Below are 22001 nucleotides of genomic sequence, written 5' to 3' on the forward strand. Positions count from 1 at the left end.
CTAAATAAATTATCCCAAGTCACAAGTCTAGTGAGAGGAGGAGTCTGGATTTCAATCCAGACTAATATTCCAAAGACTTCATTATCATCTATTGCTATTAACTATGACTTCACTATTCACTACTATTACAACTAAGTAAGGGGTAGAATTCAACTCCTACTTGCTTACTACCTCTGTGATATTAGGCAATTCGTTTAAACTCTCTAAGCTTCAGTTTTCTCATCTGTAAAAATGATAATGATAATAATAATAATAGTACTTACCTTGTGGTACTGTTGCAAGTTAATATTTGTAAAATGCTTAGAACAGAGTTTGGGTGCATATTAAGTACCGATGTTTTGTTTAATAACTAATAGTTAAGAAGTTGTACTTTCTGATGACTGATGAACTTTTATTAACAATTACACACACAGATTTTCTGTAATTTTCAGATGACTGTTATGCTTCAAACTAGACTGTAAACAAAATGACTACTTTCCACTGATGGGAAATGTATGTAGATAATGTTTAAGCATAGTCACTAACCATGTAAAGCGTTGAGCCCTTTACAATTTCTTCTGGTGAAAACGGTCAATTATCTCCATTCATCCATACGTTCCTTCTTGTACTCATTTAACATTCTCATGCCAGTACTTTGCTGAGTCCTGGGGACACAAGGTGAATAAATTGAGAAGAATCCAATCTAGAGCTGACGATATTCTCTGGTTTAGCACATAAGGGAGTGTGAGAAAGTCATAGGTTCCATTATTAGATCTGTTTAACAGGTATTTATTGGGCATCCATTAAATGCCAGGCACTGTGGTAGGCACTGGGACTGTCTAGGTAAATAAAGATTTCTGTTGTTAAGGAGCGCCGAGTGGGGAAGACATGCTAAATCGATAATTCCCCTTCAATTTACTTAATTACATAAGTGAACTGGTTAGGGGAACACGGAGGAGAAGCACTTACGCCCATTGCAGGGGCTAGTGGGATGAGGCAAGTTTTGACATTTAAACAAATTGTTGGCTAGAAGTCAAGAAAAGCAGAAATTAAACTACATACCAATATGGGGATGGAGTACCCAGAAAGCAGAGACACCGTGAACCAGTGTGGCACAGTGGTCAACTGCAAGTTTCTGGGTAATGCTAGCATCTAAAGCGTAAGGTAGGGAGAGTGGGGAGTCAGGCTAGAGAAGCAGGCAAAGCTAAAAGGTTAAAAGTGTGTAAAATCAACTGATGAGCCCAAATGCTAATAAACCACAACAATGGTAGCTGCATAAAGACACTTCTTAGACTTCTTTCCACTGAAATCCAAATAAAAGGAGCGCTGTTTTCCTATCAAGATTCTTGGAACCAGGGAAATGATAAATGCTTAAAAGTAATATTTTGGACTTGACCAAAAGGTAAAGGATACCATTCTTACCATGCCACAGTGAAGAGCCTACTTCCCTACCTCTCACCCCCAGCAGGCCAAATATAGGGATTGACTGTGAGGTCTTCACTGATATGTAGACTGAAAACATGTCTAATCCATGGCTTGAAATGACCTACCAGCATATCCTTCTGCAATCTAAAAGTTTCTTTTTCCTGGATTTAGGAACTCAGTCTGGGGCAAATTGCACTCTTCGGGTGGCACCCTGGAAAGCTGGTCATTGTGGCATTTTAGCAAGGAATTTAGGAATCTCCAGAATTGATTTTTTTTTTTTTTTTCATCTTTGCTGCTACTGCAGACCCAGGACAACTCAAGAGCTTTCTGTCTCCAGGTGGGTGGTGATTTGATTCCTCATCAAGCCAATGGCCACCCCCTTGCAATCTTTATGCAATGCACAGTATCCTCTGCCTGCAGAGAGGCTTGCTCCCTTGATGGAGAAAATACAGAATAACTGGACGCCAGGAAACAGGCACAGCTTTCTGGGTCAGAAGTTGGCTGGGGAAGGGCCCTGACTGCCAAGTAACTTGCAATGATGTCAGAGCCCAGCACAACCAGAAAACACCAACTAGCCAGCCAACAAAAGACCTAATAACAGGAAAAAAATCACAGAGCTGTGTTGCCAAAGCTGTTCTTTCCGCCCCCTACTCTTTTCTTCTAATTGGAAGAACAGCAGGAAAGAGTCTATATTTTAAAAGACTCCTCATCCTTCTCTCCCCTTCCTTCCTTGGCTTACACAGTGTTAACTAGGGAGGGAACAGTTCTCCGGATGAATCCCGCAGCCGTTGCTGGGGGTGTCTTTTTTGAGTTCCTTTTCAAGGCTGTCCTTGGAAGTTTCAGAAACAACGAGGACCAGGGTATTTTTCCTAAATGTAAACATGTAACTGTGTTTGGGAGAAAGCAGGAACCATTGAGGAAAGGAAGTCCTTTCTGCGTCCCTCTCTTCTCTGTTTCACGGTAATTAACCATACTCAAATGAAAATTAAAAGTTTGGCGGAAAAAGCTCTCTTCTTTCTTTTTCTTTAAACAGGGGCATCATGGTTCATTCTAGCCATTTAGAGCCCTCAGTGATCCATAATTCAACTGGAAATTAATAAAACACAGCCCGTTCTTGGAAATGAAGTTTGAATTAAAATCCTCTTGTTTTGGAATAGGTGACTTTTTTTCCCCTTTCATTTGTGACAGTCAATTTTAAATGATGCCACTTCAAGGACATTTTCATTTCTCCCACAACATATTACACGAAACACTTGCCTGTAAAACCGGCTCATTAGCCTGCAAAATTATACTGTACAGAATGGCTTTCATTCAAAGTAGAAATGGGATTTTTAGTAGGCAATTTCTGTATTTTATAAAGATAAAGCAATGTTTGATTGCTTCTTCCCAGCTGTTTTGCTTAGTGGTTATAAAGAGAAATGGAGTGGGGGGAGGTAATGTGGGGGCGGGTTTGTAAAGATGTGCTTAAAAAATAAATCTTACACTGAAAAACTAAGGCAGAACTTCACGAAACAACTGCGTCCGCAGCTCTCCTGGGCTGCAGTGATTTGTCCTCTGGGTGTCTGGAGGAAAGCTCTGAAAGAAGTGAGCGAGAGGGAAAAAGAGGGAAAGAGGGAGGGAATCGAAAAGGTTGCTTCGCAGGCTGCAGCACCCACCGCGAGCTGGATGACTGAGACACTGGGAGTTGCTGGAAGGAGCAGCTCCTCAGAGGTGGGGAGAGGGAGGGTGCGCAGCAGAGCGCCGGAGAGGAGGGACGCGGAGGCCACCGAGGGGTCAGCAGAGCCGCGGCGCCAGGGTGGGGGCCTCCAGGCGGCGCTGGCCACGGCTCACCCGCGAGGGCCAGCGCGCCCGGCCGGCCGCGCCTCCTGCCGTCCGTACCCGGGGGTGGGACCCGCGCCGCGAGCTGCCTAGTGCGTGGAGGGAGCCAGGCTCCGGCTCGCCCGATGGATTGACTTGGAGATGGATCGAATTACACCATTTGCCGTGCATCGGTTTGTTTTGCTCCTGCTCTGTCCGGCGGCGGCGGCGGCGGCGGCGGCGGCGGCGGCTGCTGCTGCTGCTGTAAGGGGTGGTGGCGAGTTTCAGGATTCTATCAAGAAAGGCAAGACCTAAGGAGACAGAGGGATATCTATTTTTACAATATTTTTCTTTATTTTTTTTCTTCCTTGCGCGTGGCAAGCTTTTTCTTTTTTTTTCTTTTTTCTTACCAGCCTCCCCCCAATGAGGTAAGACCGTTTTCAACAATTTGCTAATGCTCTTGTGGCGCCCGCTGGGGGTCGGAACCTGAGATCCCGTATCGGGTGTGTGTGTGTGTTTGTGTGTGTTTGTGTGTGGCCAGTGGACGGTTGATTTCTTTTCCAAGCTGCTCTCTGCCTGCCGTGTAAGGGACGCGCGAAGGGCTACAGAGGTTTGGCGGACGCGTCAAAACTGGCAAAGCTGGCGGCTTAGGGGGAGGGGCAAGTGGACTTGGAGGCCCTCCTCCACTGTGCACCCCCTTGGAAAAAAAAAGCGGAGGGGGCACCAAGTAAAAGTTTCTTGCCAGGCAGAGCCAGCTCGGCGTCCCCTACACATAGTTGGGGGGAGCAGGGGTTGCTTCGGTGCCGGGCACGGCGTCTCGAGCCAGCCGGAGAGAGCTGAGCCAAGGCCGAAGGAGCCGCCTGCAGGCTTAGCCGCCCCTCCCGCCCGTTGGCCCTGGAGCGGACGCTGGGACGGCCGGGGTCTGGCAGCTCCGGCCCGGCTAGGAGCGGGCGGGCGGGCGAGCATTATTCGCTTGCGTCCTGGAGAAGGGGCGCAGCGCTGCAGCTGAGGCCGGAGCAGCCCCTCGCGGGCGCAGGATACCTGTCAGTGAGCCCCGGGATTGCACGGCCCCCGGGTAGTGCTTGCCGGCGAGGGGCAGGGACTCGGGTGACTTGGCCACCCCCATCCCCAGCCCCCCGGGCCCGGGCACCGGCTCCGGCCCGGAGGGCGGCCACTTCCCACCGTCCCTCTCCCCCTGCTGGCAGAGCGCGCTGCGGGCGGACTCACGGGCCCGGAGCTGCCCACCGCCCACCCCACCTCCCACCCGGCGCCCGGTGTCTCCTCCCGGCCGCTCTCCCCAGCAACTTTCCGTGCTTTGTTCCCCGGCTGGAAATGCTTTACGGAAGCGTCTTGGATAGGGTCTCCGCCAGGCGGCAAGAGCTCGGTTCTGAGATGTGTTACGTTCTCATCTCCCCATCAATTATGGATGGAAACAAATAAGGAAGAGTCAATTTTGCATGAGCCCCTTCTCCGGCTGCAAGAGGCGTCCTGCAGCCGGGAGGGAGCCGCCGCTCGCGCCGGCAGCCGCTGGCAGGGGCTTGGTGAGGAGGAAGGTAGGGAAACTTTTATTTCCCGTCTTGACAGCGGCGGTGTTCTTCCCTGGTCTGCAGAAACTGACACAGCAGCCGCCTTCCTTGGGTAATTTAGGAAGGCTTGAAGCTTCCTCTGTCGTGTGTAATTCTTGGATTGAAATGAAAGGTCATAAAGGACTTGAAAGTGTGGACGAGAATTGGGTTTGAAAAATTTGTGTTCCATCCACTCTTGGGACCACTGCTGTCAGGTGATTGTTTAAATCCTGAACTTGTTAAAAGGCGAAATGTCAGGGAGCTGGCGGGTCTGGGGGTGTGGAGGGGGACTGAAGTCCCGGTATAAATCGCAGCGTTTGAGGAACTTAAGGCAATACTCTGTGTTCTGGGGTAACCAGTCGGTAACTGATGTTCCAGCATCCCGAGCCCTCAGCGCCGTCAGCTGGGTGATCTCACACAGAAGGCGCAGCACATCGTTACTATAGATATATAGACTTCGTCAACAGTCATTGGACCTTCTGTCTGCCACTACAGCGGGGCTTTCCTTTAAAAATAACTGTAGTGTTTCCTGTTACTTGGGGTGAAAGGGCAATGAGTGGGACGATTTTTCCCCAAAACTTCTGGCCATTAAGAATTTTAAGTCTGTAGTAAAAATTATGGGTGCTTTTTAAGGTTGCCCTTCCCCCTGCTTGATATTTGGGGCTATGAAGTGGATTCTTTTGTTGATTCCAAAGCTGAAGTCCCAGGGAAAGGTCTAACATTTTTCTAAGCTGGTTTGATCTCTGTCCCTTAGAATAGGAAAAATACTTGTTTGAAGAAAATTTTCAAGGTTTCTTCCTTGTAGTATTAAGAAATCTCATCTCAGACCGCTCAAGGGAAGGATTTTACTATCCTTTGGTGGCTTAAAACAATAGGTTTTGATACCGGTTTACTCATGCTGTTAAAAAATAAATCCCCTTACTCTCTTAGGTGTCTAACTCAGGAAATTAAGTTGTGTGTAGTCATGTTTAATGTAGTGAGTGACAGGCATATTCTGTCAAGCTGGCAGATATTACACAAACATTTACTCTGGTTTAGATAAATAGAAATTGCCAGATAAGCCCTGAGATTTGGGTCTATATTACCATGAACCTAAACATCTAGAGATAAATAAACCATAGCTCAGTCATAGCTGAGTTTTGTTTTTTATAGTTACTGCCTGTGCTTTGTTTGGTTTAGGTCTCTAGAATGTACTTCCAGAAAGACAGTTAAATAGATAACCCCAAGGCTTCCAAAATGTGTTGTTGAGCAGCCTGTTTTCTTCCATTGGCACATTTTGTTAGATTAACAGCCAGCAACTATTTCTTACTGCATCCTACAGAATATTCCTACCTGGCCTTATTTCTAGTAGGGATGCTATATCGATAACCTTTTTTTTTTTTTTTTTGGAACGTTTCTGTGATTCAGGAGAGTATGCCAGAAATATTGTGACTTCTTCATCACCGACAGCTGGTTAACTTGAGTTTGATTTAGATTTGTGGGCATTCTGCCCTCTTCCTCTTCTTTCTCTCTTTTTTTCTTTTGGTGCCCTTTAATAGCACCATCTGGTCATGTCTCCCCTGGTTTGATGGGTTGATGGATTTGAAAGATGGCTGTGATGTAAATCCCTTAGTCCTTAGAGTGAGGGCAGCTTAGAAATCCAGAAGACTTCAGTTCTGTTGCTTGCTGCATGCACAGAAGGGCTCTGTCCAGTAACTGTGATTGGGGTAAGCAGGCCCCTACATCAATGTCGGGGTTTCCATTGCTTGAAAGGCCACAAGCAAGTAAACAGGAATCAGAGCCTTGATTCACAAAGATGGCCATAATTGCTAAAGACTTACTGAAACTGGAGAAGTTCTTCACTTCTTGCTGCTCCATCATAATAAACCTTGGTAATTAGCTTAGTCATTGTTCTTGCATGTGAGTTTCACTAAGATACAAAAAGTGAAAAATGCATCTGAAATAGGGTCATTTTTCATCCTTTTGATGCGTTTTATGCAGAGTTAAGAGCCTGGCTGAATGCCTAACCATTAGTAGTGTAACCATAGGAGGTGAATTCTTTCTTTGGCATATTGCGAGATAAAATATTGTCTTTTATTTTAATTAATAGACTTCAAGCCTGCATATTCTAGATGCCTTTCTAGAGGAAGCAAGAAGCGGTTGGGGTATGCCAACCAGGCAGTATTTATTGAATATTTATCATTTGCAAGGAGCTGTGCTAGCCAGTGTTCCAACACCAGGTGAGCCAGATATGTTTCTCTTGTATTTTCAATTGAGCAAAAATAAAAAGAAATAAAGGATGGGAAAACAGACCTTTTGACAAGAAATGTAGATATGCTCCTTTCTTTAGAAGTGTAGTATTTTATCCTAGAGATTTTAAAGCAAGATTGCCCGTATCAGATACTTGCAGTGGTGCAGCCTACCTGCCTTTAACAGTAGTGAATGATTCAATGTACTGTTAGTGTAATTCATGCATTGGATCTGTCCTTAGAGTGAGAGATCTCACTTTCTGTGGCTCATGTGAATGGAGACTTAGTGTTAATATCTACCAAAGCTAGTGTCTTAGGTTGCCGCTGATCCTGTGAACAGCTGCCAACTTCCAATTGGGAAAAAAAAAAAAAATGTTCTGATTTATTCCCATGACACACGGAGAGAATAAAAATCACATAACTATTTTAAACATACCATAACACTTTCTAGTTGAGGTGGCTATTGTCGGGCAGAGTTTTCCTCCTCACACCCTGACAGCACTGGCAGTGCCACTGACAATTGAAGCTGCTTGCATTTCTCCCAACAGGAAAACTACTAGACGTTCTTACTTTGAAAAACAACCATTTATGTAACCAAGGGCGATCAAATCAGTGGTCCACACAGATACCACATGAGGTGTACTTATTTCTCAAACTTTCCTTTTCTATTAAGCTTTTGTTAACTCACCCAGATTAGCATTTTAACAACCCTGAAGTGAACTTCTGCCATTCTCTCTACTTGGACACAGTATGTAGATCATCCATCATCCCGTCCTTGGCTACAACAGGCTGCTGGCTCCATCACCATTTGGAGCTACACGGAATCCATCCGACTGTGAACAGCACAGCTGGCTACAGCAATTTTTTCTTCCACACCACTGGCAGTATTGTCTGGCTGTGGTAACTAAAGTTAACACCCAGAACGGGAAGTTTCCATTGTTTAGCAACCTGTCCCAGGCCCCTCATCCAGTTCTGGGGTGGCACCTGCTGAAAGACCCTGCCACTTTGCAATCGTGTGTTCCATTTAAAAGGAGGCTTGCCCCAACCTTATACCACCACAGAAAGATTCTTGAGGCTTGTAAGATCAAACCACCAGAATCACAGAATTAGAAGGAGTCATTCAGCCACCACTCATCTTACACCTTCAGAACTTAAGTCTACTTGAAAAGGGGAAGAAAGGAATGAAGTAGCCTTCAGCCTGTGATCCCAAATGACTGAAGACAGAAAAAGACCTACCTAGTTTCTTGGTGAACTGAGCATGTTATTGCTATATCCCTTTTCACAAAGAACATGCAATGTACCTAAATATGGGGCCCTTGTCTACTAGTGCCCAATACTTTCTGTCACCTTTTTTTTTGTTTTGTTTTCTTCTTTTTACTCAATAAGATATCTGTTATAGTGGCCATTGCTTGTTAAAGCAAGAATAACATGAATTAGCTGGCTACATCTGTAGATTCTGTTGCCAAACTTTTTTGTTTGGATGTTTAAACTTTCATAATTAGGAATCTAGTTTTTGGAGATTGATGTGTCAAGGGGAGACTGCCTCATGTTGGGTGTGAGTTAGCATGTAGTCTTCTCTCCATAACATTTACTAGTGAAATCAGCCACAAAACATCTGAAGGATGATGGTGACGATGATGGAGGCTGAGGAAGAAGAGGAGAAAGCAGCAACCACAATACTAAACACTTGATGTTAGCTTACTAAATTCTAGGCACCATCCTAAGATCTTTATAATATTGATTATATCATATAACGCTCAGACAGCTCTATAAGGTGAATTATGTTATTATTGCTGCTTTATTGGGAAACAAAGTGAGGTACTGAGAAGCTGTCATTTCCCTGAGGTTACACGATGGAAAGGTGGTAGGGACAGGATTTGAATTCAGGCTTCCCGACATCTCAGCCCACTTTTTCCCCACTGCGCTGGATTGCTTCCAAGAACACAGACCGTCCTGCAATTTTCTGACTTCCTAATATTTCTGACATTTGTTTTTCAATGAAAAAGTCATGATTTGGGGGAAGATTGCATACTGAGTGAAATGATACGTACACTGTGGATATGCTCTTGAAGCACCATCTTTTTTCTCATCTAAATCATATTGTTATACTTTTTAATTTTTTTTTCCAATTGGCCATATAATTATTACACGCCCTTCTTTTCAAGCATCCTAGAACGGTATCTTCTCCCACCATTTTTCTCCATGTTAGGCTTTCCTGTCCAAGATTGCAGTGGCATAGGACAAATGGTAATATTCATCACTCTCCACCAAAAAGTGCTTCTGCGTCCGGGTGCGATTGACATTCATTTCCCTGATCTTGGCAGGTGAAGATCCATTACGTATCTTTGTCCCATTTCCCAGGAGTATTTATGGGCCCCATCAGCAAAGACAGTGAGAGCTGCAGCTGTTCAAGCATTAGTGACACCAGTATGGAAAGTGTATTACTGAAGTTAAAGTCTCTATTAGATTGTACTATACATTTTTCTTAGTTATGATGGAGGGAAAATCTTTCAATCTATGTGAGTAATCACATACATTGTTGAGAAATTCTCTCTCATGCATCAGCATTATTTTTTGTTCTTTTTAATTCAGGATCTCTATGAGAGGAAACAAAGGGAAATATGCATGACCACTACACATAATACTGAAATGTAAGGTTCTCAACATATATTTACAGGAAGGAATATGGGTTTTTAAAGCCCAATATGTTGGTACATATATAATAAGGCCTCAGGAAGATCTGCAATTACTTAGCCTATTATTGGAGTCTGTACTTAAAAATAACGTCAGGAGATTCTACTCAGCTGAGGAACTGGCACATGAGAACCAGAGCAGACGAAGCTCTTTGAGAAAATAACACTTCCACTCCCCAGGAGCAGGCTGTCAGGAAAGCAGGGACTGAGATTCCCCTCTCCATTGGCCTACGCCTCACTTGTTATTATAAGGGTCTTTGCAAGCTTTTTTTTGGTCTACAGAGTTGTCTTTATTTATCAGTAAGTCCTCAAGCCTCCTCTGGGTAATTGGTGGATCAAATAAAGATGTTTTTAAAAGCTACAGAGGGAGAAGAGGAGGCAGAAGAAGGAATAAAGAATGTTGCAGTTGTTCTTGCCATTGCTGGCACTAACATTTGTTCATTCGGCTAACTTTTACCCTGGGTCTACTCTGTACAAGTGGGTACAGAGCAGGAGAGGGCTCAAAGAGGAGCATCACACAATTCCCGAGGTCAGGGATCTCACTGAGTGCTGTAGGAAAAACAAGGTGTACAAATAGCTGAAATGCTGTGTGTTTTAAGTGCCAGAAAAGATATACACAGTCTTAGGGAAATTGAGAAGAGTGAGAGGTTATTTCTGGTGAGGGTGATCAGGGGAGGCTCTGTGGAGTCACTGATATTTGAGCTGGTTCTTGAACTAGGTAGGATTTGGACAGGTGGACAGTGAGGAGTGGTCGGCGGGGGGGGGGGGGGGGGTGTTGAGAGGGAGGGAATTCCAGGCATACAGAACAGCTTAGGCAAAAGCCCAGGGGTGGGGTGGGAGTGAGGGTCTAGATCAGTTGTCCATATTTACGCCCTTACCTACGACAGACTTGTAATTCAGGTGTGAAGAGGCAGTTTGCCATACAATCCACAAATATTTATTGAGCATCTCTGGTCTACTATACTTAGCCATTCAGCAGATGGCCCTACGGCTTAAGCCATCAGAATGAATAGGATCAATCTTGTGGCAATTCACTAGATTGCTCCGTGATCAGGACTAAAACCCGCACATCAGCTGCCAACTGGTTCAGTGATACACATGAACGTTGCAAGGAATAAGATGATTTGCCTCAAATTACCCAGCATCGAGTTCCTCTCATAGAGTTGTTTAGCAGAACCAAACTGGAAGGCTGTGGCTTCATTGGCTTCATCTTTTTTCTGAAACTTGAAAAGGTTCTAGACATAGATTCTATAATAAAGAATATGTTGCATATGTATATGAGGATTTTTGGAGGGGAGATAAGGGAATGTGAAGATAGGAAGTGGAAGAGAGGACAGACACAAATTGAAACCATGCTCATATGAGTTGGACTCTAGTTGCTGCTTAGACTGCAGGTTCTTTGAGGCTATATTGCGCGCTCATCACTGTAAGTTAGCAGAGGGAGTGACACGTAGTAGATATGCAGCAAGTGTTTTAATAAATGCACTAATTGAGTTTAACTTTTCATTACATTGCAGATATAGCTTATCATGGCTGGTAAATGGAAAGGAATGAGGTTGGAGCTATGACAGCCTTTTCCTAATAGAGAAAGGGGAAATGACTTGGAACGTTTTTAATACTTCCTTTTGGAAACTTTCATTTTAGGGTTCCCAGGAGGAAATCATACCTCTTTCAGGGCCTGAGTCTTCCAGATAAACTCATCTGCCACTAATGGTCCCCAATCCCCCACTTTCCCACCTCCCTCACCTCCCTTTGTCCTGCCATACTCAACCCCCTCACCCAAGATAACCTGTTTGGACATTAGAGTTTCCAAGCCATCGTTAACCCTTTGATTAACACAAAGTATAATCAATCCATTGTTAAGTTTAATAGTGGAGGTAATAAGCTTCATGAGAGGAAAGACCAGAAGTTCTGTGTAGTGTAAGTATGCTTATTAAAACACATAATAAAGGAAAAATAGAATGAAAACAGTTACATTAGGGAATGATCAAGTCAATTGCTTTGCCAAGAATTGCTCCAGTGGTTCAATTTTCTATGGTATATTTAAGTCTGTTACAAGTTAATCGTTATATGACAGACTGTGTTAGAGACGAATCTTAAGTCTGAAGAATCACTGCCAATTAAAGATCAATCAGAAATTATAAAATAGGTCAGTAGGGAAAAAGGATTAAGCATATACAAATTCAATATTGGGAACTTCTCAGGAATATTCGAGTGACATAAAGCAGATAACCTGTTTAGTTTAGTAATTGGTCTGGCTCCCACCCAGTTGCTTGTCGAAGTGAAGGGCAGGCTGCCTCCCCCTGCGCAGAGCACACTTGCCTACAGACAGGATCTAAAATAAACTGGCCTGGTTCAACTAGACTAATAATAACAGCTAGCACTTACTGTGTGCTTACCATGTGCCATGGCACAGTGCCTAGCACTTCAAATATGTTATCTAATTTAATCCTCACTCTACCTCTGGGAGTATAGGACTAATAGCTAACCAAGAGCCAACATATATTGAGTGCTTGTTATGTGCCTGATACACTTTTAAGAACATGTATTAAATCGTTTAATCAGCATTCTTTGACATGAGTAATATTATTGTGAATATTCTCATTTTGTAGAGGAGGAAACTGAGTCATGGGTGATGAAGTCATTTTCCTAGGGTCAAACAGCTAGTGACTAGTGGAACCAGGGAACTTGGACCCATGATAGGCAGTGTGAGTAAGAACATGAGCTCTTGGAGTCTGCTTGTTGTGGGGTGTGAGTCTTGGAGTGTGACTCATATGCTGTGTGATTTTGAACAAATTACATCACCTCTCTGAGACCCATTTTCACCTTATAAAAGGTGGATGATGATGGTGGTACCCACCTCCTAGGGGTATTGTGAGACACACATGAATTAATATTTGAACAGCACTTATAATAGTGCTTGGCATGTAGTGAGTGCTATAAATATATCAGTGTCTGTTAAATAAAAATAAATGCAGGCTGGCTTCAGAGCCTATGCTTTTAGCCCTTGTACTGTGCTATCTTTTCACATGTGATTTTATCCTATCTCTTTAACCAATATATGTACCTTAAGGCCAGTTCCACAACAGCTACCCTGCACTCCCACTCGGTATACTTGCCACACATTCAGCCAAACTGGAAAGGGGAATTTGGAAGGAGAGGTTCAGTGGACTGGAGATTTTACTCTAGACCTTGGCACCTTTTTGAAGATCCCTAAGCCTGAGGTCAGCTGTTTCAGAATTGTGGTGACAAAAGCCTGGCTTCCGCTATCGGTTCTGTTGAAGGACAAAATATCGATAATTAGCACATGTTCTATGCTGGTGGCCCCAGGGTTGTTAAAAATGTGAATAATGTCATAAAAATTTAAGCACACTCCTGACCATCTCTGTCATCACCCACATCTTCAGTCTCTACCAGGAGTCTTCAAACTTTAAATTTCATCACAATGATATAGGGTTAAAATGCAGATTCCCAGAGCCCCAACACCAGTGGGTCTGTTTTGCTGCATCTGGAATGAAGCCCAGTAGTCTGCATTTTTAAGGAACACTTCAGGTAACTTGTGCCCATTGTCCCTTCACCACATTTTGAGAAATGGTGCTTTAGTTTAGTCAGAGCTCCTCAAACATCAGTGTGCCTACAGATTGCCTGGCATCTTGCTAAAATGCAGATTCCCATCCAAGCAAAGTGCTAGACCTCAGGGTTACTGTTGGCAGGCCACTCCGTAGTAGATCTAAGACCTCTTGCCTACGGTGCGAGGAGAATGATTATGAGCCAAAGACATCCCAGCTAGCTCATGAAAGACTAAAGAAAGTAATAAAATCTGCTCAGAGCTAAAGTGGCTTTCCCCCCTCCCACCCTCCCAGTTTGCAAAAGATCTTTATAGCGAACAGAAATTTTGAAAGAAAAAGGGCACTCACTTATTTCTGCTGACTGGCCTATATCATTTCATAAATGAAGTCCTGGGCCAGTATTCATAGCAACAGTTTTTGATTTAATGATAAACTGAGATAAGGGTAATCAAACTTCATGCTTCAGGGCATAAGGTGATTGCCTGCTGCGGTCAGGATGGAATTTTTTCCCTTGTGCTTTGCACAATTGACTAGATGCATTAGAGAGAGTGCTCAAGCCGTGCTTGGAAGAGCTGGAGGCCCAGCAGAAAGCTCCGCTGGCTGAGATCATATGGGAAATGGTTTGGGTTGCGATGAACAACCCCCATCATCATTTGGCTTTAGCATTTTTATGTCATATTAAGATTCTGTGTACTGTATGTATGTATTTCTATAAGCCACACAATGAAGCTGGGAGCATACTGTATTTGGAAGCAGATGCCCTGTACTCCAGCCCTGGCCAACAGAATGAGCTTCTGAGTTACTTAGGGGAAGCACTCCCCACATGGAGACTCAGTTTCCTCACCTGTGGATGCCTTACTGACCCTGCACAATTATAATGAGCATTAAATAAGACAATATGGATAAAAGTGCTTCATAAAAACCAGATAGTTGTTGCTCTAGTGAAAAGTATTATTATGATACAATGAAATATACTTTGTGGAATCACTTTATTATAATCAGCCATATGTAAATTCACACTCTGTGTGGTGACATCATAAACATAATGACAGCAAACATTTATTGAGTTCTTAATCTGTGCCAAGCACTGAAGTTTTATTTACATTCTCTCATCTAATGCTCATGTCAGCCTTTTGGGGCACATACTTTTACTTCCTATATTATAGATGAGGACACAGATGCTCAAGGAGCATCACTTAGCTTCCAATCGCTGTTGTAACGAATTTCCACAAACGCACTGGCCTAAAGCCACACAGATGTAGAATTTTAGTTCTGGAGGTCAGAAGTCTGAAACGGGTTTCCCTGAGCTAAAATCCGGATAGCGGCTCCAGGACAGAATGTGTCCTTGCCTTTTCCAGCTTCTCAAGCTGTCCTCATTTCTTCACACGTGACCCCGTTCCTCCATCTTCAAAGCCAGCAATCCTATGACTGAGACTTCTTCCGTAGTCACTTCTCCCTCTCCGACCCTCTGCCTCTCTCTTCCATCTTCAAAGAACTCTTGTGGTTAGCTTGGGACCATTCAGATAATCCAGGAATCTCCCTATTTTAATATCCATTACTTAATTATAGATGCAGAGTCCCTCTGGCCATGTAAGGCAGCATATTCACCCATTCCAGGGATTAGGGCATGGACATCTTTGTTTTTAGGGGTGTGGACGTTATTCTTCCTCCCACAGTGAAGTACCTTGCTAGGAGCGTGCTACCAGAGTCAGAATTCACACCCAAGGCTGTCAGTTCAAAGTCCACCATCTCAACTACTCACTATAAACCCTTCAATGTAATCAGTGAAGGAAAGAATAAAATTATAGAATGTGAGTGGTGAGGAAAGCCCTGTTGCTTTGAGAATAATCCATTGGGGACTTTTAAATATAATCATCATAGTATTAACAACACAAACATTGACCTGATCTTCAAGTCCTGCTTTGTACTAAGCATACTACGTGGAGTCATTCATTTATTTCTTCTCAGCGTGTATATTGTTTATCCAATTAACCAGATTTACAGGGATCCCTGAATCCATTTGTCTTTCACTGGATAACTGAAGGAACAAGGAGCATTTGGGGGGCCAAGGGACCACTTTGGAGGTCTATAGGAATGTGTTTTGATGGAACTACTACTTCAGCAAAGGGTAGTTGAAGAAGGATGGCAGGGGCAGTTGGGCCATCATTTTCTGGCTCTCACACTGCCCCTTGGCAGATTGGATGGGGTTTGTCAGGTAAGACCAGCCCACTCCATCCACTGATAGCCAAGACCATTTCCAGCCTGTGAGGACTGATACCCACAGAGACCAATCAGACAGTCAGGAGCCTGTATTCTGCTAGGTTTCCAAAGAACTGTAGAAAGTTATCAGAGATCCCTCCCTCACTCTCTTACCCATCTCTCCCGCTCTTCTCTTCACCACACACTTAGCTAATCTCTGAGGTTTAATGTAATTTTCAAGTTCAAAATGTGTGCTCATTACTGAAAAGGCTGTCAGAGCAATTTGAAAAAGGAGTAGGAACACAGAGCTGAGAGTCTGGAAAAACACAGCCTAGCTGAACTGTTAGACAACCAGATTACCTGTGGACAAGGACTGGCCTTGCTAGCCTTAGTTTTCTCCTTAGAACAAAGAGAGGTGGTGATGGGCGGGAGAGAGTCTATATGACCTCCAGAGTTCTTTCTAGTAGTAGGATCCCTTCATGCTATGTTTATCTTCCTATTTTAATCCCCTAGGCAGTACAATCACATACCATGCTGATTTTAGAAAATATGAATCTACTTTATGAACCTGCACGTAGCTACCTGCAAAAAGAGACAGACACACAGATAGTCCAACTTCTCAAATTTATTATTGCCATTTACATTTTATAACACTTTGCCCTTTTCTTTTGGGATCACTTAAACTTCATTGCTGCTAATATAGTTTTTAGACTCAATTTTCAGAAATACATAGATAATATTTTCAGTTAGCAGTAATTGCACCTCATTCAGCTCTCTGGGGTTGATGCGTTACCATTGCACAATTTCCCAGTAATTTTCAGTTATATCTCCAAAGAGCCACCCTGCCCCTCCCTGCCATTGAATACATAGAACTGAGAGGGCAAATGAGTTTCAAAGTAGAGAGCCAAACCTGACTTACTGGTAGTGGCTGTTGCAGCTTGTGCTACAGAAATTTGTAGGCCTGCATCCAAGGTCAAAGAGAAAGAGAATGCCTTCATAGGTTGGCAGTGTTCTATGAAAAAGGGAGAGTGTATGGTAGCCCTCAGTGAGCATGGTCTTTGTACAGGTTGATAAGTGTTTAATGCAGATGTCATCTGAAGTGATGTCCCAGCTAGCTGCAAGAACAGAGCTTCAATTATCTGATCCATGGGAAGGCAGATAAGTAACTTCCAATGCATAAAAAATCTTGGCAATTATTACTTTACCCAGTTCTTGCCATTTGATTTATTTTGTTGCCTTTTTCCTCAATTATTCCTGCTATCTTTAACCATCAAAGATTCAAAATATATGGTAAATGATTGTGCTACTATAGATATCGCCTTCACTCCACATATATGTATATGTAAGTATGTACGTTTGTCCATGCTATACATAGGTATATGTAAATATAGACATATATAAAAATATAATACACCACACATGTGCCCCTACAGAGATTTTAAATGATAGTCTTCAACATCAGACAGACGTAGGTTGGAAACCGATGCTGTTTGCTTAACAGAGTTGAGAAATTGGGTATATCACGAGACCTCTGAGTCTAGTTTCCTTTTCTGTAAAATGGAGAAAATATTCTTAAAGAGATGTGATGTCAGTTAAAGATAATGCATGGAAATTGACCGTCACAGTTCCTAGAACACAGTAAGGTGCTCAATCATGTAGGGTTTCCATTGTTAGTATGCTTTGGACTACAAGTAAGAGGAAACCTAATTTAAAATTGCTTAAACAATTAGGGTCTTATTAAGTCACATAATAAGAAGTCCTGAAATGTGATTGCTCCAAAGTTGGTTAATTCTTTGGCTAAACAAAGTCATCAAAGACTAAGGTGTTTTCCATGTTTCTTTGCCATTCTCAGCCTGTTAATCTTCTCCTTTGCTAGCTCCTTTCATGTTCCTAGTAAGACGGTACACTCCAGGTGAGAATCCAACAGATCAAGAGACAAACTCTCCCAGGAAACCTTTCCTACTAACAGATTTCCCCAGGCTCTCATTGGATAACGTCATGTCACCTGCTCATGTATGAAGCCTAAAGCAGTCTTGGTCAGGGGAATGGGACCACTTCAGTTGACCCAAATGGGAGAGATTGGCTTACCAGTGGATACATAAACAAAATCACCACTTTGTTATAGAGAATTATACATTGTTATTTATACCATTGTTATTTATACATATTACCTATACACAGTGTACATTAAACACATTTGTGAATGTGCTTAAACTATTCAAAGTTTGGTGTTTGGCCAGCAATATTTTTCTGCATGATTTGAAAATTTTGCATACTTGGAACAGAACTTGAATTTGATTAGGTAATTTAAAAAATAAAAGATATGACATTGTAAGAAAATGCTACAAAAATGTAGGCAGGATTCATAAAACGATTTTACTTTCACTATACTTTCATATTTTTTTTTTGCTTTAGCTTCTTTTAAATGAGAAATAAGATACCCCTGCCAGATTAACACTTTGAAACATCATAGTAAACACAAGCCATAATTATGAAGGCACTTTTATCTCTTGAGAGGTGGAGACACAAATGCTAACTCGATTCTCTTCAACTCTGTAAGACATTTCATGATTATAAATTCACATTTTCTCATGGTTCCTACTTCAAAAAGCTCATTAACCCTTAAAGCTCTAAAGTTAAAGATTTGTAGTATTTCTGTTACATGTGATAAATTCTGTATCTACTGAGGACACGTACCCACTCACTTTTTTTTAATCCTTCTTATCACTTAATGAAATACACTACAGACTACCTGAGTGGAACTCCTGGCCTAGCTCTGAGTCTCCTTCACCCTGTCCTGTTTAACCTCTTTTCCTGGTACAATAATACAATAAATCAGTCCTAAGACATCATAAAATACGGGTGAGGACGCTTCTCCTTTACCTCTCTTTGTACAGCTGATATTTCTTTGCAAGAAGCTGTAAAAATTAATCACCTAAATTTTCAATATTTGAAATTTCTACTTTCAGTGTTTTATAGTTGCGTTTTTGTTCACCAAGGTAAAACTTCACTCAGGCTTTATTGAATACAAGTCTTGTTCCTTAAGGGAAAGCAATAACCCTTGCTTTGCTACTCTCTCTATATTCAGTTTGCATAATTTTCCTTCCCAACTGTGCATCCTTGTGAGTCCAGAGAGTCTGGAGTTCAAATTCTGAGTCTGCCACTTAACCTCACAGAGCCTAGTTTTCCTCACTGGAAAATTAGGATAGTATTTCTACCAAATAGGGATGTTATTGGTCTTCAGGAGGACATATATGCAAGGCACTTAGCATGGTATCTGACATAAACTCAGTAAGTTATAGTAGTTTTGGTTTTTATATTTACTATTTTCAAATCAAGGATGTTTGGCAATATACGAAACATTCTTTATGAAAGGCTTATGGATTTTATACATGGATTGGTTCCTCCCCCAGAAAATGTATTTGCATGGCTACTTCTAAAAGCATAAAGAGACAGAGAAAATGTAAGAACAATTCTGCATGTGGCATTTCTTGAGCCCATCAGAGCACAGAAGCAGCACCACATATATACACGGCCACTCATTATTGAAGCTGATTCTGGAGACTTGTTTGTGGTGGGTTGGGAAGGTTTATCATGTTGTGAAGTGTTTTCAGATGATGAATTTTGGAACTTAAAGGATGAACTAAGTACTCATAGTAACTTTCTGGATTAGCTCAACCTGACCCTCAGTCTTAGTAGTAATTTTTAAGATGCTTCTAGGTATAGAATCATCTTATTCACTTATACATTTATTCATTTATCCATGCAACAGATGATTTTAGAGCATCTTCAGTGTTCACAGAGCTTTTCTTCCCCTTTGCTTTCAAAGCATCAAAGGCCAGTAAATCATGGAACAACTACATGCAGCATCAGTTTTCCTGGGTATGTGACCTGCAGCTGCACTTGGTCCCATGCTTGGAATGTTCTGCTGTCGCCATCTTGAAATCCTTAATTTTTTTCAAACAAAGAGAATCCCATTTTTATTTACACCAGGCCCTGCGAATCACGTAGCTGGTCCTGACTTCTTTTCACCAATGACATTTACTCTGTATTGAGCTGAGTAAGCAGACATGAGTTGAAAAGAACCATAGACTTTGGGTCTTGAGTTTCCACAGTGTCTCATACTCAGGAAGCTACCTAACTTCTGGCCCTTGGTTTTCTCAGCTGTAAACGAAGGCAGACTACACATAGTCTCCAAGAACGTAGCTGGTAATCTTGATACCTTAGGAGAATGAGACACAGGTAAAATAATGCCAGGCCTGGGTTTGAATTGTAAGTGTGGTGACTCTACTTTCAAAACTAGAAATTACGGGGATTATGGGCATTATGGGGCCAAAATAAAAATGGAAATTAGCACTCTTCTTGAGAAAGTTGAGCTGTGTAGTTGAAATCTTTGACTTCTAGCCTAGGCCTACATGCAGTTTGGTGGTTTTTAAAATATAAAATCAAATTGATTGAGCACTGGTATTATTCTGCTCATTTAATTTGGATCTGTCCTTTCTTTTCTATAGATTTAATGCTAATTTCCCAGGGGAGACTTAACTCACTCCTGTACTTTTGCCACACTTAAAAAAAATCTATAGCCAAGACCTTAAAACTCTAATATACAAATATTGACATCCCTGAGGATCTTCTGATTTTCAGCCCAAGAAGTTTTGTGTGTTGGGAGATCATAATAAAAAATATGTTGCCAGCCCTCTGGCATGGGTGCTAACCAATCAAAACAGACCCCACAATGTGGTACCAAGTGATTGGCAGCCCTACAGTCTTACATGTCAACGATAACTTTTAGAGAAGGCACTACAGTATAGTCATCATGGCCCAAATATCTGTTCTCCAGTGACCCAGACTCTCCAAGATGCAAGAAAGAGGTACCACTAAACACAGTGAGTCTGTATTGATTCAGTGTGGGAACCAAGATCTCTCCTAGTTCAGTCAGCTTGCACCTCTGCAAGCATTGCTGCAAAGTGCGTGTTAAAAGTTATAGCTCTTCAATGGCAGACACAGACTTCAGATACACTTGTTTTTCATCAACTTAAGGTCATGGACAAATGGAAATGATAAAAGACATTTCAAAGAAAACAAACAACTTCAAATTAACTGAGATTCCGCAATCATTTTTAGATACACCTTCAGTTCTGCTTGAAGCCATCATTTCCTTGAGCAAATTTGAGATCACAAGAGAATGCAATGCTCAGAGTGTCTCTAATCACCCGCCTAAACATTTGCATCATTAAGTTAGTCTCTCCACTTTACAAGCCTGCTGTCGGCCTGAAGAGATGGAAGAGATGGGGAGCTTTTCCATAATGGTAAAAGTCCACAAACAACTCCAGTGTAAGTCACAGTATCAAGCCAATTAAGATCAAACCTGTGATGCTTAGTTCTACACATTTCATCACTTAACTATTAAGCAATTTTTACTTTGACACTAATCAAGAGGTGTTAATGCAGATTATTTTAAACAACTCAAGTGATTTAGGGTGTGTGTAAGAGACAGAAGGAAAGAAAGGGAGTGATTGTCTTTTCTACTTTCCAGAGCTGTCTTTGGGCCTCTTAAAATTTGTTATCCAGTTTGTGGGGTTTGTTTATTTATTGACTTAGTTTAATTTAATTGTGTTTAATTTATTTTTATTTTATTTTGGTGGAGAACATTCTGACTTGAGTCTGTTGGTCTGTTTTATTGTGTAGCAGTAGGCTGTTTAGCTTAGAAGCCTGCTAAGAAATGAGGGAGTTTACATTTTAGCTCCCAAGCCCCTAATGGTTGGCTAACTAATGTGTTTACATTTGTATTAGCATTGAGTGGGCTGATTTGGAAAGAGCCACAGAGATAAGAGAAGTCTGACTCCTCCTTGCCATAGCCCAGGCAGAATTGCGGAATCACCCTTATCTGCTATGATTATCTTATGACTGAGAAAAATGCTCAATGTGACCAAATTTTGAAATAGATTCAGTGTTCCAAGCAGCTATTTATCTTCAAAGTAAAATATAAACAAGTCATATGTAGAAATTTGTTTGTGAAAACACAGATTTACTGTTTTGCTACATATTCAGATAGGAATTTACTTAATGCTTAGTTTGTTGCTTATTTGGATGGTGGTGATGTAGGGTGATGACTACAGCAAAGAGCAAGAAGGCTGGCACAGAAAATGTCCTTACTTCCTGCTGTCATACACACAGGACTTTAAGCGGGATTTTGGAATTTAAATAAGCCAGGTCTTCATTCTCCATTTCTCTGTGCATGTTTCAGAGTTGAGGAAGATCTTAAATGCCAGTATTTGAACAACTGGGATATAAATGTTTTTGGCTTTAAATATTCAAGTACACAATTGCAATCAGTTTTTTGTTTGCTTTTACTGGTGTAGATTTGACCACTGAGAAGTTTAAGCCAGGTTTTCTTTCTCCTGTGTGACTGTAATTTTAACTTTTAATACAAAAGACAATCCCTGTAATACCAGCACCAAGAGAACAGCAGTGAACAGCAGTGATTTGGAATTGGCATGGATCTTTGTGAAAATCAGATTAAAGTTCACTCTAAAAATAGCAATT

The 22001-nt window shown here is 42.0% G+C and overlaps 1 protein-coding gene across 12 annotated transcripts in view; it reads left to right on the forward strand.

The window, feature by feature from the left end:
• The first annotated feature begins 3295 nt into the window (after window positions 1–3295).
• Window positions 3296–22001, forward strand: part of LOC116268653 (semaphorin-6D) — a 55598-nt gene continuing 36892 nt past the window's right edge. For 5 of the 12 annotated variants that reach the window (XM_031662010.1, XM_031662018.1, XM_031662016.1 and 2 more), the window contains exon 1: window positions 3296–3629. The gene's annotated coding sequence lies outside the window, so the exon portion shown is untranslated. The other 7 variants (XM_031662019.1, XM_031662017.1, XM_031662021.1 and 4 more) reach the window with 5 other exon arrangements.

This window comes from Papio anubis, unplaced genomic scaffold, assembly GCF_008728515.1.
Source record: "Papio anubis isolate 15944 unplaced genomic scaffold, Panubis1.0 scaffold35, whole genome shotgun sequence".
In the NCBI taxonomy this organism is placed as follows: Eukaryota; Metazoa; Chordata; class Mammalia; order Primates; family Cercopithecidae; genus Papio; species Papio anubis.